The 20,874-nt window shown below is 48.0% G+C and overlaps 1 protein-coding gene across 8 annotated transcripts in view; it reads left to right on the top strand.

The window, feature by feature from the left end:
- Window positions 1-20,874, top strand: part of LATS2 (large tumor suppressor kinase 2) — a 101,181-nt gene that overhangs the window by 33,502 nt on the left and 46,805 nt on the right. The window lies entirely within an intron of this gene.

The raw sequence follows: 20,874 nt of genomic DNA, 5'->3' as shown, positions 1-20,874 counted from the left end.
AACTAAGGTGCTGCAACTATGAGTTGATGCTTCTCATCTCTCTCCCTTCCTGTCTCTTTCTCTCTCAAGAAATAAAAACAACAAAACCAAGTTTTTGGTAATTTCTTTTATTTTTTGATGTTTATTTTTAATTTAATTTATTGGGGTGCAGGTTCAGGTGTGCAATTCAAAACATCACCTGCACACTGCGTTGTGAGCTCATCGCCCCAAGCAAAGTCTCTTTCGTCCCCATTTCCCCCCCTTTGCCCCCTTCCATCTACCACTCACCCTTCTTTTTGTCTGGCTATCACCACAGTGTTGTCTGTGTTATATGTGTTCTTTTTTCAGATATAATTTAAACTTTATTAACTTTTATTATTTAAAAAAATTTTTTTACTGATAGGGGGAGGCAAAGACAGACTCACACATGCGCCCGGACCTGGATCCACCAGGCAAGCCCACTTGGGGTGATGCTCTGCCCATCTGGGGCTTTTGCTCCATTGCTCAGCAACCAAACTATTTTTTTAGCGCCTGAGGTGGAGGCCACAGAGCCATCCTCAGCACCCAAAGCCTACTCACCTGAACCAATTGAGCCATGGCTGCAGGAGGGGAAGGAGGAGAGAAAGAGTGAGAAGGGGAGAGGGAAGGTGGAGAAGCAAATGGTTGATTCTCCTGTGTGCCCTGACCGGAATCGAACCTGGGATATCCACACACCTGGCCGATACTCTACCGCTGTGCCAACCAGCCAGGGCCTATTTGTTAATTTTAGAGAGAGAGGAAGGGAGAGACAGAAATATCAATCTGTTTCTGTATGTGCCCTGCCCGGAGATGGAACTGGTAACCTTTGCATATCAGGATGATGCATTAACTGACTGAGCTATCCAGCCAGGGTTGTATTTTTTTTCTTAATCCTTTCACCTTCTATCATCTAGTCCCCTACCCCCGTCAATGTATTCTTTTTTTTTAAGGTATAATTTACATACAACATTATATTAGTGTCAGGTGTAAAACAGTGATACAATATTTGTGTATATTGTGAAGTGCTCACCACAGTAAGTTTGGTTAATATTTATCACTACACGTAGTTACACATTTTTTTACTTTTTTTTTTTTTTTTTTTTTTTTGTATTTTTCTGAAGCTGGAAATGGGGAGAGAGTCAGACAGACTCCCGCATGCGCCCGACCGGGATCCACCCGGCACGCCCACCAGGGACGATGCTCTGCGGCGACCAGAGCCACTCTAGCGCCTGGGGCAGAGGCCAAGGAGCCGTCCCCAGTGCCCAGGCCATCTTTGCTCCAATGGAGCCTTGGCTGCGGGAGGGGAAGAGAGAGACAGAGAGGAAGGAGGGGGTGGGGGTGGAGAAGCAAATGGGCGCTTCTCCTATGTGCCCTGGTCGGGAATCGAACCCGGGTCCCCCGCACGCCAGGCCGACGCTCTACCGCTGAGCCAACCGGCCAGGGCCTACTTATAACTTTTAAGATCTTTCTTAACTTTCAAATGTAGAACAAGTAGTATTAACTACAGTCAGCATGCTATGCATCATAGCCCTGTGATTTACTCATCTCATAGCTGGAATTTTTTGCCTTTTGATCCTCTTAACTCATTTCTCCCATTCCTCTCCCCATGCTTTGAACAATCAAAAATTAGTTCTATGTATCTATGAGTTTAAGTTATTTAAAAATATTTTTTAATAGTTTGTTTTTTTAAGATCGCAATATGTTTCTCTTATTTTGCTTGGCATAATGCCCACAAGGCCCATCCACATTGTCGCAAGGGGCAAGATTTCATTTTTTTTTTATGGCTGAATAATATTCCTGTATGTGTGTGTATATGTATGTGTATATATATACACCCCACATCTTCTTTATCCATTCATCTTAGCATCTATATCTTGGCTATTGTAAATAATACTGCAGTGAACATGGGGGTTGTAATGCCGATGGCTGAGGCCAGGCAGGTTTATATTGGATTCGGGCAGATGGTAGAAAATCTGTGGAGCCAGAATAGCGTTGGGCCATTTCGTTTAATAAAGTCTGACAATGGCGGACAAGCACACAGGCAGGGGAAAATGCCTCTCAGACAACCAAACAGCAACATGGCCCCTCATAGTGGTGGGCAGGCAGTCCATGCATCTGCAACCCTCATGTCTTTCGAGCACAAGCATCCATAGCCTTATACAGGCCATATGCACATGTACCTTTTCCAGTGCTCACGCATTAAACAAGCGAAGTGCTTGCAGCTGATACACCAGCAAGTCTAACACAGCTGCCCCACATTCCACCCCTTTAGGGTTGTTTGCCTACAATAGGTACATTACATACATTCCAAAAATGACAATTACAAAGGTGCCCTTCACAATGTCTCCCTGAGCACTTTGCTCAGAGTTAACTGGAGGCCCACCTCCAACTCCCCACCCCATGGTGCCAACAGGGCCATCCATCATAGGTGGGGGGGCCGGTGCAGTCCAGGGCCATGTCCATTGAAACCAAAAATGTCCTTGGTGCATCTCTGCAGCTGGGTGAGAGCAGCTTCCTGGTGCAGGAGGGTGTCCACTGGAGCTGCCTCCCCCATCAGAGTCTCTCATACTGTCCAAAGGAGGCATGTCCATCCAACAAGGGAGCTGGTTCCCCCTTCTGGTTGCATTCTTAGAGTCATTCCATTGTAGACAGCCCAGCTGTCTGTGCTAATCACCAAGGTAAAGGTCCATTATAGGCAACTAGGTTCACATGGGGACTCAGACCTCCCCCCTCATCCTTGCTGTCATGGCAGCTCTGAAGACACTGCCCCAAGGAGGAACACATGGCAACAGTGTCCAGCCTCTCCACCTCTGCTGCAGAGAGCATGATGCCATCCACCCCTATGCCCCACAATTGCAGCAAGCCTACCAGGGGCTCAGTAGGTACTCTGTGCTGCTGGATTTTTACCTTCTGGATGACCTGGGGCCAAGCTCTGAGTGTGCAGATGGGAGCTTCAACCTGAGCCTCCTCGTCCTCAGAAGAGGAACTGGAAACACCTTCTCCCACTGACTCAGAGCCACTCCACCGACACAGCTCCATCTTCTGCTCCTGTGACTACTGGCTCTCTGCCTGAAGCTGAACCCTCAGTTCTTCCCAACAGCTGCCACTGCCAGCGTTCAACTTCCAGGGCAAACTGCAACTCACGAACCTGTAGATGGCTCCACTTCCAGGCGCCATCAGTGCTCTACAGTTCTCGAACCCAGTTGGCCTCCTCCAGCACTGGCTCCAGTTCACACAGTTCTTGCTGCTCAGTATGCAGCTCATCCTGGAGCTTTCATCCTCGTTCAGCTTCTTGCACAGAGCTCTTAGTTTCTTCTCGCAGGATTGCAAAAAACACGCAGCCCACGGTCCCCACCAGGAGAGCTACTGGGAACAGCCACTCCTGTAGTCCACCCCTCAAGGTTTTCAGTGGCTGCATACCAATCTGCTCCACCCTGCCCACTATGCCAGATGTAATGATGAGGGTCGAGGTCAGGCAGGTTTACATTGGATTCGGGCAGATGGTAGAAAAACTGCGGAGCCAGAAAAGTGTTGGGCCATTTCATTTAATAAAGTGGCACAATGGCGGAGAGGCACACAGGCAAGGGAAACTACCTCTTAGGCAAACAGCAAAATAGCCCCTCACAGTGGTGGGCAGGCAATTTATGCATCCGCAAACCCCCTGAGTGCAAGCACCCACAGCCTTACACAGGCCATACACACGTGGTGCTGCCACATGCTCACGCACTAATCAAACACAGTGCTTGCAGCTGGTAAACCAGTGAGCAAGCCTAACACAACTGCCCCATATTCCACCCCTCACAATCAATGCCCCAGGTTTATTCTGCAGTTGTCTCTGTGTGAGGAGGTACATTACAAAAACCAGAACAGTATAGTCTATATAGCAACAGAATTACAAACACAGCTGTGGATGAAATGATCGAGAGGCAAATCTTTCCCTTCTGGCAGAACACAGGCCAGAATTCTGTCTGCAGACAGCACAGTAGCAGGTACTAGAAGCTGCCCCGGGTGGACATACCAAACCTTATTGGCCTGCATACTGGGATCTGCTGCACATTGTGCAACAAAATGGGAGAACTTATGGGCCATAAAGAAGGTATAAAGGTGCCTTTTATAATGCTGTCTCCTGAGCACTCAAAGGATAATATACTTCTCTCTTAGGCGGCCATGTGCTGGCTGCCCAGGGAGTTAACTGGAAGTCCACCTCTAGTCTCCGTACCCCACAGTGCCAATAAGGCCACCCATTGCAGGTGGGGGCCTGTACAGTCCAGGACCATGTCCATTGAAGCCATTGGCCTTTAAGGAGGGCTGTTGGCAGGAGCATGTGTCCTGCCGTCCAAAGCCCAGCGTGAGCAAAGTGTCCTTGGTGCATATCTGCACCTGGATGGGAGCAGCTGCCCAGTGCAGGAGGGCCTCCATCAGAGCCGCTGCCCCCCCCTCATTGAGATCTCTCATTCAAAATCTAGAGTACTGTCCACAAGCAGCATGTCCATCCAGTAAGGGAGCTGGTGCCCCCCTCCTGTCACAGTCCCTGCTTTAAGAGTCCATTGTACCGTTCAGTGATGCCAGCAGCCTGGGGGTGGTAGGGAACATGGCACTTCCAGTCCACCCCCAGCTCTTGAGCCCATTGCCTCACCATAGAACCCGCGAGATGTGTACCATTGTCACTTTCAAGGACCAGTGGCTGCCTGTACACAGCATTCAGGCATTCCAGAGCCTGTCTGACTGCCCTCTGGCCTGGGTTACGGGCGGGATAAGCAGCAAGCAGACTGGTGGCAGTATCTACACAGGTGACTGCATACTGGTACCCATCCCGACTTTGGTAAGGGTCCGATGATATATCTATTTGCCACTGTATCATTGGAACATGACCTCTCTGGATCTGTCCAGGTGATGCCAGTTGTCTCTGCAGGTGCTCCTTGGAACACACTGCACATTCCTCGCAGGCTGCACACAGGCAAGTCCCATACCTTAACGTTAGCCTGAATAGTTGTTTGTCCCACATGGAGCAGACGCCGGTGGAGCCACTGTGCCATGTCCCCTGTAGGTGGAGTCTCCAATCATCACACCCTCGCCAAAGTGTCTGCCTCATTATTCCCAGGATGGGCTAGAGGGGCATGCCCCGTGACATGGTATATTGTCACCTGGTTCTGGTGTCCTGTTTCCCGTAAGTCCTGCCACACGGCCTGACCTCATAGTGGACAGCGCATTACCACCCACTGGTTCATGTACCAAGTAGCAATCCAAAGGGTCAGTCCCACGATAGCCCAGCTGTTGGTGCAAATCACCAGAGGTGAAGGTTCATTACGGGTAACTAGTCATATGGCTCTTAATTCCACCCATTAACTGCTTTGGCCTGTACCTGTGTCCATCCAAGTAGTCTCAGTGGCCGGATGGAAGGCTGTGGCAGTCCACTTGGCCAGTTGGCTCCTGCTAGAACCATCAGTATACTAGACATCCTCAGGGATGGGTGTGTGCTCCTCCTGATAGGGACTGACTTCAGGTCCTGCCTCTTGAGCCCCAGCTGTACCTGACTCTAAGGTCACATATGTGACTGGGCCTAAGATTTCCTGCAGTTCTGCTCTCAATGGGCTGGTGCTAAGAGCACAGCATTGTTGCAAGTATGCACATCACTTGGCCAGGGTGGAGGTTTGGGCCATACCACCACTATGGGGTCTGGTCGCCCAATCTCTCACTCATCCTGCAATAGGGTATGTGGTCTTGACTGTAACTAGAGTTGTAGTCGGAATACTCTCAGTGGCTAGAGGGCAGCATACACAGCTACCAAGTGTTTCTCCACTAATGAGTAAGGATTTCAGCGCCTTTCCACAATTGGGACCAAAACTCAATAGGTTACTGTCGGCGCTCTGTCCATTACCACAAGCCCCATCCAACCCCTCAGGGGTTACATGGACATCAAGCTCACAGGGCCTGGCAGGATCAAACACATTCAAGGTCTGTGCCACCTTGACAGCTCTCTTAGCTGCTGCAAACACACCTTGTGCCGGCTCAGTCTAGTTCCAGTGAACCCCCTTCCGAATAAGGTGACATAAGGGACAAAGTAACTGAGCTAAATGGGGTATTAATGCTCGGCTATACCCCAGCAAACCTAAGAATTCCTTTAACTGCTTTACCGTAGTGGGCACGGAGTATGCTTGGGTCTTATTTATAACTGTGTCAGGGATAACCTTTAGACTCAACCAGACAATTCCCAGGAACTTAACAGATAACCCAGGTCCTTGTAATTGGCCCTCGTTGACCACCCAGCCACATGCTTTCATGTAGCAGCGTAGGGACTGCTTGGTCCAATTCTGGAAGAAAGTCACTAGGTAGCATAATATCATCAATATAATGATAAATACAAACTGCCTCTGGCTGGTTCCATTTAGCCAGGTCAGCAGCCACCAGCCCATGACACAAGGTGGGGCTATGCAAATAGCTGTGGTAACACTGTAAAGGGCCATTGCCGTCCTTCCCAACTGAAGGCAAATTGGTCTCGACTCCACAGCTATATCAATAGAGAAAAAGGTGTTATCCAGATTTGCCACAAAGTGGTATGTCCCCAACTCATGGCTTAACTGATCCATCAGGTTAGCTTTTGAGGGAACAGCAGCATGCAAAGGGGGAACAACTTGATTAAGTTCCCTGTAATCCACTGTCATTCTCCAGGTTCCATCTGGTTTGCACACAGGCCGCACTGGGGAATTGTAAGGGCTGTGTGCCGGCTGGATGATTCCCACCTTTTCTAGTTCAAGGACTGTCCCAGTGATTTCTTCATAGCACCTGGTACATGGTACAGTTTCATACTAGTCACACACCAGGGAATGGGTAATTGCAAGGGGGAATGTGCTGCATGTCCCCAGAACACTGTGTTCATGACCCGGACTTTCAGGCGGAACTCCCCGGCTGTCGTTTCCAACCACAGTCCTTGTAAGATATCTGCCCCCCAAATATATTCAGGAATAGGAGATACATACACCTTATATAGCTTAGGAGGCAGTCTTTGTATCCCCAGTGGAATAGTTATTCACTTCACTTGAACACTTTGGCCCTCATAACTATCAATGGCCACTGGGGTTCCAGCAAATCGTTCTGGGTTCCCATAAAGAAGGGAACATTCTTCACCTGTATCCACCAAGGCCTGTTGTACATTAGAAGGGGACCAGTGGATAGCCAGTTCCACGTGTGGCCTCCGGTCCCTGCCCGTCCGTTAGACGGGTCCCTCAGCCTTCTCTCTACTCAAACTGGAACAGCGGGTCTTGGGGGTCCTCCTCTCCCTCAGAGGTCTCCATCATATAATCTTTGTTACCGAGCTGCCTGCGCACCAATCTTTTTATTGGTAGCTAGCTGCTGGGGCTGTTCATCTCAGCGGCTGGAATCTCTTCCTGGTTTAAGCTGCTGCCAAAGCTCCAAAGAACCTTATTAGGCTTGCCATTCAATTTCTCTATCTGCCCCAGCTGCAATTAAATCCACCCACATCCGTGTTTGGGTAACTTTCACAGGCCCATTCCTCTTGCTAGTCAGAGGGCAGCATGGGTAGCAGTCCTCAGTTTTGCGATTCTGTGCTGTCTCCTGCTCCCCCAAATCTGTTATCATCTATGTAACTGCATTGACAGGCTGTCCCACATAGGGGCCCAGGAAAGCCACTAGTGACCCCAAAAAGGGCTGATGGGGCACTGCAGAGGATAAGATCCCTCATTCCTGCTGTAAACACTTCCTCATCTGGTCCACGGGACCCCGGGTGGAAAGCAGCATTCTTCATGCCTAGTTCCTGAAGGATTTTTTTTTTTTTTTTTTTTTGGCAGAGACAGAGTCAGAGGGACAGACAGGAAGGGAGAGAGATGAGAAACATCAGTTCTTCGTTGCAGCTCCTTAGTTGTTCATGGATTGCTTTCTTATATGTGCCTTGACTGGGGGGCTACAGCAGACTGAGTGACCCTTTGATCGAGCAGTGACCTTGGGCTCAAGCTGGTGAGCCTTGCTCAAACCAGATGAGCCCGTGCTCAAGCTGGTGACCTCAGGGTCTCAAACCTGGGTCCTCCACATCCGAGTCCGACGCTCTATTTACTGCACCACCGCCTGGTCAGGCCTGAAGGATATTTTCAAACTCACTATAGCACTGCCACCGACTCACTGTCTCTAGCAAGTCTCCAGCATTCTGCCAGGCCATACGAATGGTGGCCATCACCCATTCTAATAGGGTATGGTCTCCTGGGTTGCCATGGCAGTTCCGAAGATGCTGCCTCAAGGAGTATGTGGTAATGGCGGCCAATTTCTCCATCTCTGTTCCGGAGAGCATGATGCCATCCACCCCTTTTGTCCCACAACCTCAGTAACCAAGCTGCCAGTACCACCATGGGTTTCTGCCTGAATTCCACCCCTAACTTCATCAGCTCTTCCTGGGTGTAGGGCCAGACCACAGAGTGCTCCACTACCTGTGGAGGAGGCTGTGGTTGCCCCTGAGGAACTCTTTGCTACTAGGATTTTACCTTCTTGGTGTCCACTGGCTGGACTCTGAATCTGTGAATGGCGGTCACAGCCCAAGGCTCCCCCTCAGAAGAGAAGGAGTTGAAAACGCCGGCTCCTGTTGACTCAGAGCCACTCCGCTGGCAGGAATGCAGCGCCATCTTCCACGCTCCTTCGGCTCCTGTGGCTGCCGGCTCTTGACCTGAAGCCGACTCTTGAGCTCTTGAACCCACAGTTGTTTCTCCAACAGCTGTCACTGCCAACACTCAGCTTCCAGGGCAAACTGCAACTTGCGAACCTGTAATTCCTTCTCCAGAGACCACTCCAGTTCCAGGCGCCGTTGGTGTTCCACCTGCACTCACACTGCAGCTCTCGGACCCGGTCAGCCTCCCTCTCCAGTGCTGGCTCCAGTTCACACCATCTCTGGTTCTCAGCCTGCAGTCTGATGTGCAATTCTCGGATCTGCAGCTTTCTCCAGTGATGGTTCCAGCTCATTCTGTTGTTGCCGCTCACTCCACAGCTCACCCTGGAGCTTTCAACCTCGGGCTGCCTCTTGCACAGAGCTCTGTTTCCTCTTGCAAGGCTGTAAAAAACACCCAGCTCACAGCCCCCAAAAGGACAGCCACAGGGAACCATATGCTGGAGAATAGCGACCACTCCTTTACCCTACCTATCAAGGGTCAGCGGCTCCATACCCATCTGCTCCGAACCCTGCCCACTCTACCAGACGTAATGCTGGTGACCAAGGCCAGGCAAGTTCACATTGAATTCAGACAGATGGTAGAGAAACTGTGGAATCAGAAAGTGTCGAGCCACACCCATTTATTGGAGGCTTGCAAAGACAGGCGAGCTAATAAACAAAGAAAATCTGCTATTGGCAGTAAGGGCAAAGGAGCAAGGAAAACCATACCTCACAGTGGTGAGAGAGCGATCTGGAAGAATCGCCGCCCAGGGGAAGCGCCCATGGCCTTATATAGACTATGCATACGTGCCTCTGCCATGTGCTCACGCACTAATCAAGCACAGTGCTTGCAGCTGGTAAACCCGTGGGCAAGCCTAACACAGCTGCCACGTAGTATCTCATTGTGCTTTTGATTTGCATTTGCCTGAGATAATTACTGATGTTGAATATTATGCATCTGTTGACATGTCTTCTTTGGAAAGTTGTCTATTCAAATCCTTTGCCCATCTTTTTCCTCACTGATTTGGGGGGGAAGGGGAGCTCGTTGTTCCACTTAGTTCCATTTAGATGTGTGCTTATTGATTGCTTCTCATAGGTGCCCTGACCAGGGTTGCACCCATGACCTCAGCATGCTGGAATGATGCTTTATCCACTGAACAACCCGGCTGGGACTGAATGGTCATTTCCACCCACTCTGTAGCATTGTTCTTTACCCCTTACCAATGCTGCACAGGTGGGCGTAATGGTGTACATAATGGTGCTGTAGCAGGACCCAGGGAGTGTTGAATGAACACCATTGCCAAGCCCCCACCTAAGACTGAGTTCATTTGGTTAGGAGCGGGCCCCAGACATGAACTCTTTTCAGAAGTCCTGGTTGGTGATTTCTGTGCAGCCAGGGTAGACCTTGCTCTGTGTTTGGATCCTGGGAGTGTGGCTCTTCAGTTGTGAGTCTTGTTTGCATGCAGCCTGTCTGGGGCTTATTTCTGTCACCACTCTATTTGTGAGCGCAAAGAGCAGGAAAGACCCAATAAGGAAATTCAGGGCTTAAAGTTCGTTTAAGGCCCTGGCTGGTTGGTTCAGTGGATAGAGTGTCGGCCCGGTGTGTGGATTCCCAGTCAGGGCACACAGGAGAAGCGACCATCTGCTTCTCCACCCCTCCCCCTTCTCCTCCTCTCTCTCTCTCTCTCTCTCTCTCTCTCTTCCTCTTCTGTGGCCATGGCTCAGTTTGTTCAAGGGACTTGAACTCGGGTGCTGAGGATGGCTCTGTGGCATCTGCCTCAGGGGCTTAAAACAAAAATGGCTCAGTTGTTGAGCAATGGAGCAACGGCTCCAGATGGGCAGAGCATTGCCCTGTTAGGGGCTTGCAGGGTGGATCCCAGTCAAGGCACATGCGGTGTCTGTGTCTTTTCCTCCCCTCCTCTCACTAAAAATATTTAACAATGATGCCCCTTAGACCTACCTTTTTTTTTCTTTTTTTTTTTTCCATTTTTCTGAAGCTGGAAACAGGGAGAGACAGTCAGACAGACTCCCGCATGCGCCCGACCGGGATCTACCCGGCACGCCCACCAGGGGCGATGCTCTGCCCACCAGGGGGCGACCAGAGCTACTCTAGTGCCTGAGGCAGAGGCCACAGAGCCATCCCCAGCGCCCGGGCCATCTTTGCTCCAATGGAGCCTTGGCTGCGGGAGGGGAAGAGAGAGACAGAGAGGAAAGCGCGGCGGAGGGGTGGAGAAGCAAATGGGCGCTTCTCCTGTGTGCCCTGGCCGGGAATCGAACCCGGGTCCTCCGCACGCTAGGCCGACGCTCTACCGCTGAGCCAACCGGCCAGGGCCTTAGACCTACCTTTAATAGGGTATTTATGAATTTCCAGCGTAACGACAAAAAAAAGCCATGTCCGTTGTTATAGTCACTGCCTCGTTGCTCTATATTTTGGTATTAGAAGTTAGTTACCAGCAGTTCATAGTTTTCAAATTTGAAGCAAAATGCCTTGCCCATGCAATATTTATGTTAGGTTTTACCCATCTTGGATTTGTTTTATTTTATTATAATTTATTATTTGGAAGGGAGACATTTTCATTAATTATATTTTTTTAGCTAGTCATTTTATCTAATTGACTTATTTTTCAGTGCAACTATTTGAATTTTTATGTGTTTTTTTTTTTAAATTTTTTATTTTATTTTATTTATTCATTTTAGAGAGGAGAGAGAAGAGAGAGAAACAGAGAGAGAAGGTGGGGAGGAGCTGGAAGCATCAACTCCCATATGTGCCTTGACCAGGCAAGCCCAGGGTTTTGAACCAGCAACCTCAGCATTTCCAGGTCGATGCTTTATCCACTGTGCCACCACAGGTCAGGCTTATAAGTGTTTTTGATGTCTTTCCTGTAGTTATTGGGAACCACAAGGAATTTCTCTTCTGTTTGTAGTACTCTTCCACCCCCCACTGGTCCCCAGCTATGACAGAACCCTGGATAGGGGTTACTCAGCAGGTACTTCCTGGTGTTAGATCAGATAGGCTCTGGGTTAGATTCTGACTGAGCTGGCTTTGAGTATGATGCAGAATTGAACTAAGCTGCTGGTCATAGGAGCCCGTACCCGTATGTGGAATGAAAAGGACAGCTCGAGGCTGGCACAGTGTAGCCTGCGTGGTGGTTCCATGGTGTCACTGAGGACACAGGTTCCTCCTCTCTTTCTCTCTGCCCTCCTCCTAGGGCTGCTCTCTTCAGGCGTTCCATGTGGCACCTCTACAGTCAGCATTCCAAGCCTGAGGCAGACGGGGCAGTGAGAACAAGCTGCCTTGGCTGTGGTTCTTCCTGAAGGAGCTTTCCCCTCACTTCTCTGTCCAGACCTGTACCTGGGCAGAGAGGTTGACGCAGCCTTCAGAATGTGTAGCTGGGCATGTGGCTGCCCTGACAAAACTGAGCCCTGTTCTTAAGGAGGAGGGGGAGGTGAGTCTTGGTTAGGAAACCAGAGTAACTAGGTGTTGTACTGGCTGGGTCACTGGCTTCTCCATCTTTTATGCACTTGGAGAGTAATCACTTCTGTCTCACAGGTGGAGCTACAAGACCAGAAAACGTTTGTTAAGTGCCTGGCATATGGTAGGCATACAAGAGATGGTGCCGTGTGCCATCCACCTTGAGAATTTATGAGTAGCTGGAGAGCTGGGCTCCAGGCTCTTCCTGGGGAGGTGTGTTACCTCTCAGCAGCCTCTGAGCTGCAGGTCCTCTCTCCTCCAGTAACCACTAGAATATTTACTTGGAATCACGCACTGGGTGTGCCCTTCTAGTTCTGACATATATTTGGCTGGTTATGACTTTAGAATATTAATCACGTGGCAGAAATAAAGGTTGTTTTGTACAAAAGTAAATGATTAACAGTGACAAAATTTCCCTGGCCAACAAGTAAACATGCAATGTAAATTGAAAGCAACTTCATGCGATTTATAAAAGCTTTTATTCAGTAGAGAGCCATTGTAAAGCTTGTGGCCTTTGGCATCTAGGAGGCCTAAGGATGTGGTCAAGCATCCTGGAGTGGGTCAGTTTCTGTGTCATCTGTCAACCTGACTTAGAGGAGGCTTCAGGCTAGTGCCTGTGTCCTGCCACCTCCCCTTCTTCCTCACCTAATGGCCTCTTTCAGCTGCTGTTTTGGCATTCCCACTGACTTCCTGTGTTTTCGGCTAGAAGCACCTGCAGCACCCAGCCGGAATTCGGGGGATCTGCTAGTAAATCTTGATGTGCTTGTTTCCAGCCTTCCATATTTGCATCTCTTCCTTTTGGGCCAGAGAGTCTGAGATCCCCAGAAAAAGGGGTTCAAAGCAGCAGAGACTCTACCCTTTTCCAGGAATTCACTGGTGGGCTCAGAATTCTGTCTTACAGTGTGAAGGTGTTTGCTCTCTTGTTTCTCCCTTTCTTCATCTGTCTCTCTCACGACAGGCTGAGAGTAGTTCCTAAAAAGGGTCGAGACTTCTATCTGAGACTTGTCTTTGACGATGGTTTCTACTTTAGTCATTATGTTAATGAGTACTTCCTGCAGTAACTGCTTTTTTTTCTTCTAAGTTGCTTTCTAACCTCTGTCCTTTCAGTGTTAACACCCTGTGTACCTGGATTCCGCTAAGCAGTCTCCCTGACCCAGTATTTCTTCCAGTGAACTTTGCCTCAAATGAGACCACCAGTCCCTGTCTTGGTAACCACTGCTCTTCTATCATCTGATCTCCACTTACCAATCAGACTTCTTTGTTTCTTTCAAGAGGGGTCCAGCCTGCTGGCTCCAGCTTGGTCTGCCTCTGTGCACACTGCTGTCCAGCTGTGCAGCTGTCTCCCACACCAGCTCACTCACACTGCTTACCCCACCTGGAATGTACCCCCCGCCCCAGCCACAGCCCACCCACTCAACGCCCACTTCTTTCATGATTCACTCTGTGACTCCTGCTGTTCATTCCAGAGCAAGCTGAATTCTCCCTTTTCTCAATTCTTGTTTTTATCAGTACCGTCCAGACAACTGTGGTCAGCCTACTCAGGGTCTCAGAGACTACCTAGCCCACCCGGCTCCTTTCACAGGTGGATTACTGAGACTGGAGAGGTGATATATGGGGTCAGTTCGAGACCATGCAGCAAGTAGGATGCAGTACCGAAGCTCAAGCAGCTTAGTCTGGAGCTCATCAGGCTTAGGGAAGAGAGAGAGAAACTGGAGTACTTTTTAAAATAAATCTTTTTTCCAATTATAATATCCATGATATTTTAAAAACAAATACTGGGTATAGTCATATAATGTATTACCTACGTGTATGTGTGTGTGTGTGTGTGTGTGTGTGTGTATAGATAGATAGATAGATATAGATATAGATATATGTATTTTTTTTTTAAGATTTTATTTATTGCCTGACCAAGTGGTGGCACAGTGGATAGAGCATTGGACTGGGACACAGAGGACCCAGGTTCGAAACCCCGAGGTCGCTGGCTGAGTACGGGCTCATCCAGCTTGAGTTCGGGGTCACCCGGCTTGAGCGTGGGGTTGCTGGCTTGAGCATGGGATCATAGGCATGATCCTGTGGTTTCTGGTTTGAGCAGCGGGTCACTTGCTCTGCTGGAGCCCCTCCACCCCCACCCAGTCAAGACACATAGGAGAAAGCAATCAATGAACAACCAAGGAGCTGCAATGAAGAATTATGCTTCTCCCTTCCTGTCTGTCCCTATCTGTCCCTCTCTCTGACCCTCTTTCTCTGTCAGAAAGAAACCCACAGAGATTTATTTATTGATTTTAGAGAGAAGAGAGAGAGAGAAGGGAGAGGAGGAAGGGGAATCATCCTCTCATAGTAGTTGCTTCTCGTATGTGCCTTGACTGGGCAAGCCTGGGGTTTTGAACCAGTGACCGCATCATTCCAGGTCAGTGCTTTACTCACTGTGCCATCACAGGTCAGGCTAAATATGTGTGTGTGTGTGTGTGTGTGTGTATGTGTGTGTGTGTATTTATTTTATTTTTTTTAACAGAGACAGGGAGAGAGTCAGAGAGAGGGATAGATACGGATGTACAGACAGAAATGGAGAGAGATGAGAAGCATCAATCATTAGTTTTTCATTGCGACACCTTAGTTGTTCATTGATTCCTTTCTCATATGTGCCTTGACCGTGGGCCCACAGCAGACCGAGTAACCCCTTGCTCGAGCCAGCAACCTTGGGTTCAAACTGGTGAGCTTTGCCCAAACCAGATGAGCCCGCGCTCAAGCTGATGACCTCGGGGTCTCAAACCTGGATCCTCCGCATCCCAGTCCGACGCTCTGTCCACTGCGCCACCGCCTGGTAAGGCTATGTGTATTTTTTAATATGACTTAAAAATATTTTTTCATAGCCTGACCAGGCGGTGGCGCAGGGGATGGAGCATCGGGCTGGGATGCGGAAGGACCCAGATTCGAGACCCCGAGGTTGCCAGTTTGAGCACGGGCTCATCTGCTTTGAGCAAAAGCTCACCAGCATGGACCCAGGGTCTCTGGCTCGAGCAGGGGGTCGCTTGGTCTGCTGAAGGCCCACGGTCAGGGCACATATGGGAAGGCAGTCAATGAACAACTAAGGTGTCACAGTGAAAGGCTGATGATTGATGCTTCTCATCTCTCTCTGTTCCTGTCTGTCTGTCCCTATCTGTCCCTCTCTCTGACTCTCTGTCTCTGTGAAAAAAAAATTTTTTTTTCCCATTGATTTGAGAGAGAAAGAGAGAGGAAGGGAGGGAGTGGGAAAGGGAGAGAGAGAATCGACTCCTTGTTCTACTTAATTGTTCCATTTATTTATGCATTCATTGGTTGCTCCTCCTAGGTGCCCTGACCCAGGGTTGAACCCATGACCTCTGGCACACTTGGCCCACGCTTCATCTACTGAGCCACCCGGCTAAAAATTAAACATTTAAAGACACTGGGAAGTGTGCAAGCGATACCACAGAGAGGTTTGATTGCCAAAAACTAATGGAAAATGGTAAAAATTGGGTACTTGTGGCCTTGTAGCCCAAGCAAGGGTCTTGTTTAACTCCCACAGCTGCCAGAAATGGGACAGGGAGAGGGAGAATATCTTCAGCCTTACTGACCAGAGTTCCGGCTGTTGGAAACATAAAGAGGACATTAGGCAGTGAGAAAATTACAGAAGGCTCAAAGCTCAAATTTTGCCTGCATGGTAAGAAAATGTGTAGCAACTAAAATTTTCTTACACTTCTGGTGGACATATAAAATTTTCTTAAGTGAAATGTATACCAACCTCATCCGTCATTCCTTTCGTTTGTATGTATCAAAAAGAAGTGAAAACATAGTCTGCACAAAGACCTATGCATAGATGTTCACAGCTGGTTTATTTTAAAAATGTGAACTAATTTATCATGACAGAGAGTAGAGCAGTGGTTATTGAGTGGAAGCAGGGAGCACTACAAAGGGCACTAAGGACGCTTTGGGAGTGATGAAGATACTTGTGCCTTTGTTGTGATGGTGGTTGTACTGGTGTATCCATCTGTCACCCTCCGTGAGCTCTGTGATGAAAGTGGATGTGTTTAGATAGCCTGTTTCCCTTATCCCCTCCCTGTACCACACAGGAGGGTAAGGCATCAGGTGGGAGTTGCAGAGACTGTGGTTGCTCTCGTGGGCAATACTTTCTGTGACCAGTGCTTTCAGAGATGGCTTAAGGTTGAACAGGACAGTTCTTGGAGGCTTTTGGAGGAGAGATAGTCTTTTCAAAAATGTCAGGTAGAATCAAAGCCCAAAGCAAGCTGTACTTGAAGAAACCTAAGGGTAAGGCCCTAATGCAGCTTTTGCCAGAGAGTGAAGACTGATGGAAGACTACCCAGAGCTGCAGGGCCACACAGCCATCTGTACATGTGTCCCTCTAGCCTGGAGCATGATGAGAGGGATCATGTGGGGATGTCACTGCTTCCTCTGTACTGGGGTGGGGCACCCCGTCATATCTGAGTCACCTATGGATGAGCATACATTTATTTTAGTACCATTCTAGATGATGAAGTGAACAGTTGTCAAGACCTGAACTTGCCTGGGTCAATAATTTCAAGTCCAGAGCTATTGAAAACCAGACAGTTGTATGATATGACACCTCACATGTCATAGAGATTTACACCTACACAGTCCTATATGGAGGAAGACCCTGGAAGCAGAAATATGGAACAAGATGGTTCCACTCATCTTGGTACCTTTCCTCTCAAGAAACCCTCCACGGATGTTCCTGCAGAAGTGTCTGTGCCAGTCTCTCCACAGATGCCAACCAAAAGCATCTCCACGGTGCATAAGTTATACTTCATTAAAGTTGTAAAACTTGCCTGACCAGGCAGTGGCACAGTGGAAGGCGTGTCGGTCGACCTGGGACGCTGAGGACCCAGGTTCGAAACCCTGAGGTCACTGGCTTGAGCAGTGGCTCATCTGGCTTGAGTGTGGGATCATAGACATGACCTCATGGTTGCTGACTTGAGCCCAAAGGTCGCTGGCTTGAGCCTAAAGTTTGCTGGCTTGAGCAAGGGGTCACCGCCTTGCCTGGAGCCCCCCAGTCAAGGCATATATGGGAAGCAGTCAATGAACAACTAAGGGGCCACAACTAAGAGTTGATGCTTCTCATCTCTCTCCCTTCCTGTCTTTCTTTCTCTCTCTCTCTCTCTCACTGAAAACAAACAAACTTAAAAAATAAAGGTGTAAACCTCACTGGGATTAGAAAATAGTAGGGTAGACATAAAGGAAGACTGATGTAATTGATAATAAATTCAGACAGAAGTTTATGTGGGAAGCCCTCGTCTATTGGCCTCTGCATATATGTCAGTGGCTCAGGGACACAGCCTGTACTTCTCGTCCTGCACTGCTCAGTCCTGGCCTGCGCCACTGTGACTATGGAGCCCTGGAAATGGGGATTATCTGAGCTGAGATGCCAGCTGAGTCTGTGATACACATCAGACATCTGACTTGGAAGACTCTATGCAAAAAATGTAAAATACTTCAGTATTTTTAATATGGATTACATGTTGTAAAGACATATTAGGCTAAATAATATATTAATATTCCACTTTTTATTTTATTTTTAAAATTATTTTATTGTGACAGAGACAAAGAAAGGGACAGACAGGAAGGGAGAGAGGTGAGAAGCATCAATTAAAAAAATTTTTTTTTAAATTTATTTTAGAGTGAAGAGGAGAGAAAGAAAGAAGGGGGAGGGGAGGAGCAGGAAGCATCAACTCCTATATGTGCCCTGACCAGGGAAGCCCAGGGTTTCAAACCAGCGGCCTCAGCTTTCCAGGTCGATACTCTATCCACTGCGCCACCACAGGTCAGGCTAGCATCAATTTTTCATTGCAGCACCTCAGTTGTTCTTAGTTGATTGCTTTCTTTTTTTTCTTCTTTTTTTTTAGATTTTATTTATTGATTTTTGGATAGAAGAAGGAGAGAGAGAGAGAGAGTGGGAGAGTGAGCAAGATGAGGGAGAAGCAGGAAGCATCTACAAGTAATAGTTGCTTCCTGTATGTGCCTTGACCAGGCAAGCCCAGGGATTTGAACCAGCGACCTCAGCGTTCCATGTTGATGCTTTATCCACTGAGCCACCACAGGTCAGCTGATTGCTTTCTTATATGTGCCTTGACCCGGGGGCTACAGCAAAGCCAGTGACCCCTTGCTCAAGCCAGCAATCATGGGATCATGTCAGTGAGCCCATGCTCAAACTGGCAACCTCAGGGTTTTGAACCTGGAACCTCAGCATCCCAGGTTGATGCCTGACCACTGCTCCATTGCTCAGGTAGGTGTTGCATGTTTTCAAATTCTTGAGGCAGCCTGACCAGGCGGTGGCACAGTGGATCGAATGTCGACCTGGGATGCTGAGGACCCAGGTTCGAGACTCTGAGGTCACTGGCTTGAGAGTGGGCTCATCTGGCTCGAGCGTAAGCTCACCAGCTTGAGTGCAGGGTCACTGACTTTAGCATGGGATCATGGACATGACCCCATGGTCACTGGCTTGGGCAAGGGGTCACTGACTGGGCTGGAACCTTCTGGTCAAGGCATGTATGAGAAGCAATCACTGAACAACTAAGGTGCCCTAACTAGAGTTGATGCTTATCTCTCTCCCTTCCTATCTCTGTCTCTCCTTAAAAAAAAAAGTTATTGAGGCATGCTGGTTGAAAATCAATGCTTTATTTATTAGTTATTTTTAGATTAAAAAAAAATGACTTTGGAGAAAAGCAAGAAAAGGGGGAGAAGCCAGAAGCATCATCTCATAGCAGTTGCTTCACGTATGTGCAGTGGTGGGATTCAGCCAGTTCTCATCGGTTCAGTAAAACCAATACCTAATTGTTTGTTGAGTTCGGTGATCTGGTTGTTACAATGGCATTTGTAATCAGGGTTCTCTCTAAGGTGGCGCCTGTGCAGCCACCCAGTGTGGAAATCACAAATTTACATTCCTTACTCTTTTTTAACGTTCATCTGTGCAACAGTGTACTCTAAGCGCCCGTAGTAATGCTTATTCCATCCATAGGAGAAAAACATTGCAAGTGAGGACACCAATCTAGAAGCAATATGGAAATACGTATCTTCAATAACAGTTTTATTGTTTTTTGTCAGGTATTATTTAATATTTTTTCATTAATTTTTTTTTTGTATTGAATATTTTATTTTCGAGTTAGAAGCCGGGAGGGGGGGCAGTCAGACTCCTGCATGCGCCCGACTGGGATCCACCCAGCAAGCCCACTGGGGGACGATGCTCTGCCCATCTGGGTCCTTGCTCCATTGCAACTGGAGCCATTCTAGCGCCTGAGGCAGAAGCCATGGAGTCATCCTCAGTGCCCAGGCCAACTTTGCTCCAATGGAGCCTTGGCTGCGGGAGGGGAAGAGAGAGACAGAGAGGAAAGAGAGGGGTAAGGGTGGAGAAGCGGATGGGCGCTTCTCCTCTCTGCCCTGACCGGGACTCAAACCCAGGACTTCTACACACCAGGCTGATGTTCTATCACTGAGCCAACCAGCCAGGACCTCATTTAAGTATCAAATGCATGAAATAATAAACTACTTTTCGGTATATCATTTTTTTTATACTTAAAACTGTTATTAGGGCAGAGAACTGGTTGTTAAAGTATTTGAATCCTGCCATTGTATGTGTATTGACCAGGCAAACCCAGGGTTTCAAACCAGTGACCTCAACATTCCAGGTCAGGTGAAAATCACTGCTTTAGAGGTTTTCTGACAAGACAGACCCCTGGCACTAAAACCATTCTCACTAAAACCAGGTTAGGAAGAGTAACTTATAATTTTAGTATAACATTATTGTTATTTTAAATGGTCGTTTATACTCATTGTAGGAAACATTAGGCATTGAGGGTGAAGAAAAGCCACTGAGACTCTTACCTCTGGAAGACAACCACTAGGAAGACTAAATTGTTAACATTAATATTTTGATACGTACATCTTCAGTCTTTTTCTATGTGTATATTTTATGAGAAAACAAACTAGAATCACATTGTTTTGGACTCTGACCAGCTTTCTGGTTTTCTACTAAAGGCTTTGTAAAGGTTTATTATTTTATAGATTTCTCCTTCTCCATATTCCACTTCCTTTTTTCCTTTCTCTTTAAACCCATTCATGTCATTTTTCAAATTGATGTTTTGTTTTCATAGTTAAGTATTTTACTTTTCTTTGTGAAGGTCTGTGAACTTGCAGTGGGGTCTCCTCCACAGGACACCACGAAGCCTGCTTTAGTTTTTTCGAAAGTCCCCTGATTATTATTTCTTGGTATCTAAGAAAATGTATCATTCATTGACTGCCCTTCTAGCCTTTTGGAATTCTCAGATCTCATTTCTTTCCTTTTCTATTTTTTTATTTTTTTATATAGAGAGACAGGAAAGGGGAGAGGGGAGAGGAGAGAGATGAGAAGTATCAGCTCGTAGCTGTTTTGCTTGAGTTCTTTTTATTGATTCCTTCTCATATGTGCCTTGACTGGGGGCCTCAAGCCAAGCCAGTGACCTTGGGCTCAAGCCAGTGACCTTGGGATCATGTTGATAATCCTGTGCTTAAGCTGGCAACCTCGAGATTTCAAACAGGGGCCCTCAGTGTCCCAGGCTGATGCTCAGTCCAGTGTCCACTACCAGACAGGCTCATTTCATTTTTAAAAAAATTTATTTATTAACTTTAGAGAGAGGGGAAGGGAAAGAGAGAGAAAGGCAGAGAGGCAGAAACATCGACCTGTTCCTGTACGTGCCTTGACCAGGGATCGAATTTGCAACTTATGCATATC

This window comes from Saccopteryx bilineata, chromosome 2 (genome assembly GCF_036850765.1).
Source record: "Saccopteryx bilineata isolate mSacBil1 chromosome 2, mSacBil1_pri_phased_curated, whole genome shotgun sequence".
Lineage (NCBI taxonomy): Eukaryota > Metazoa > Chordata > Mammalia > Chiroptera > Emballonuridae > Saccopteryx > Saccopteryx bilineata.
This window is presented reverse-complemented; position numbering and strand designations above follow the sequence as displayed.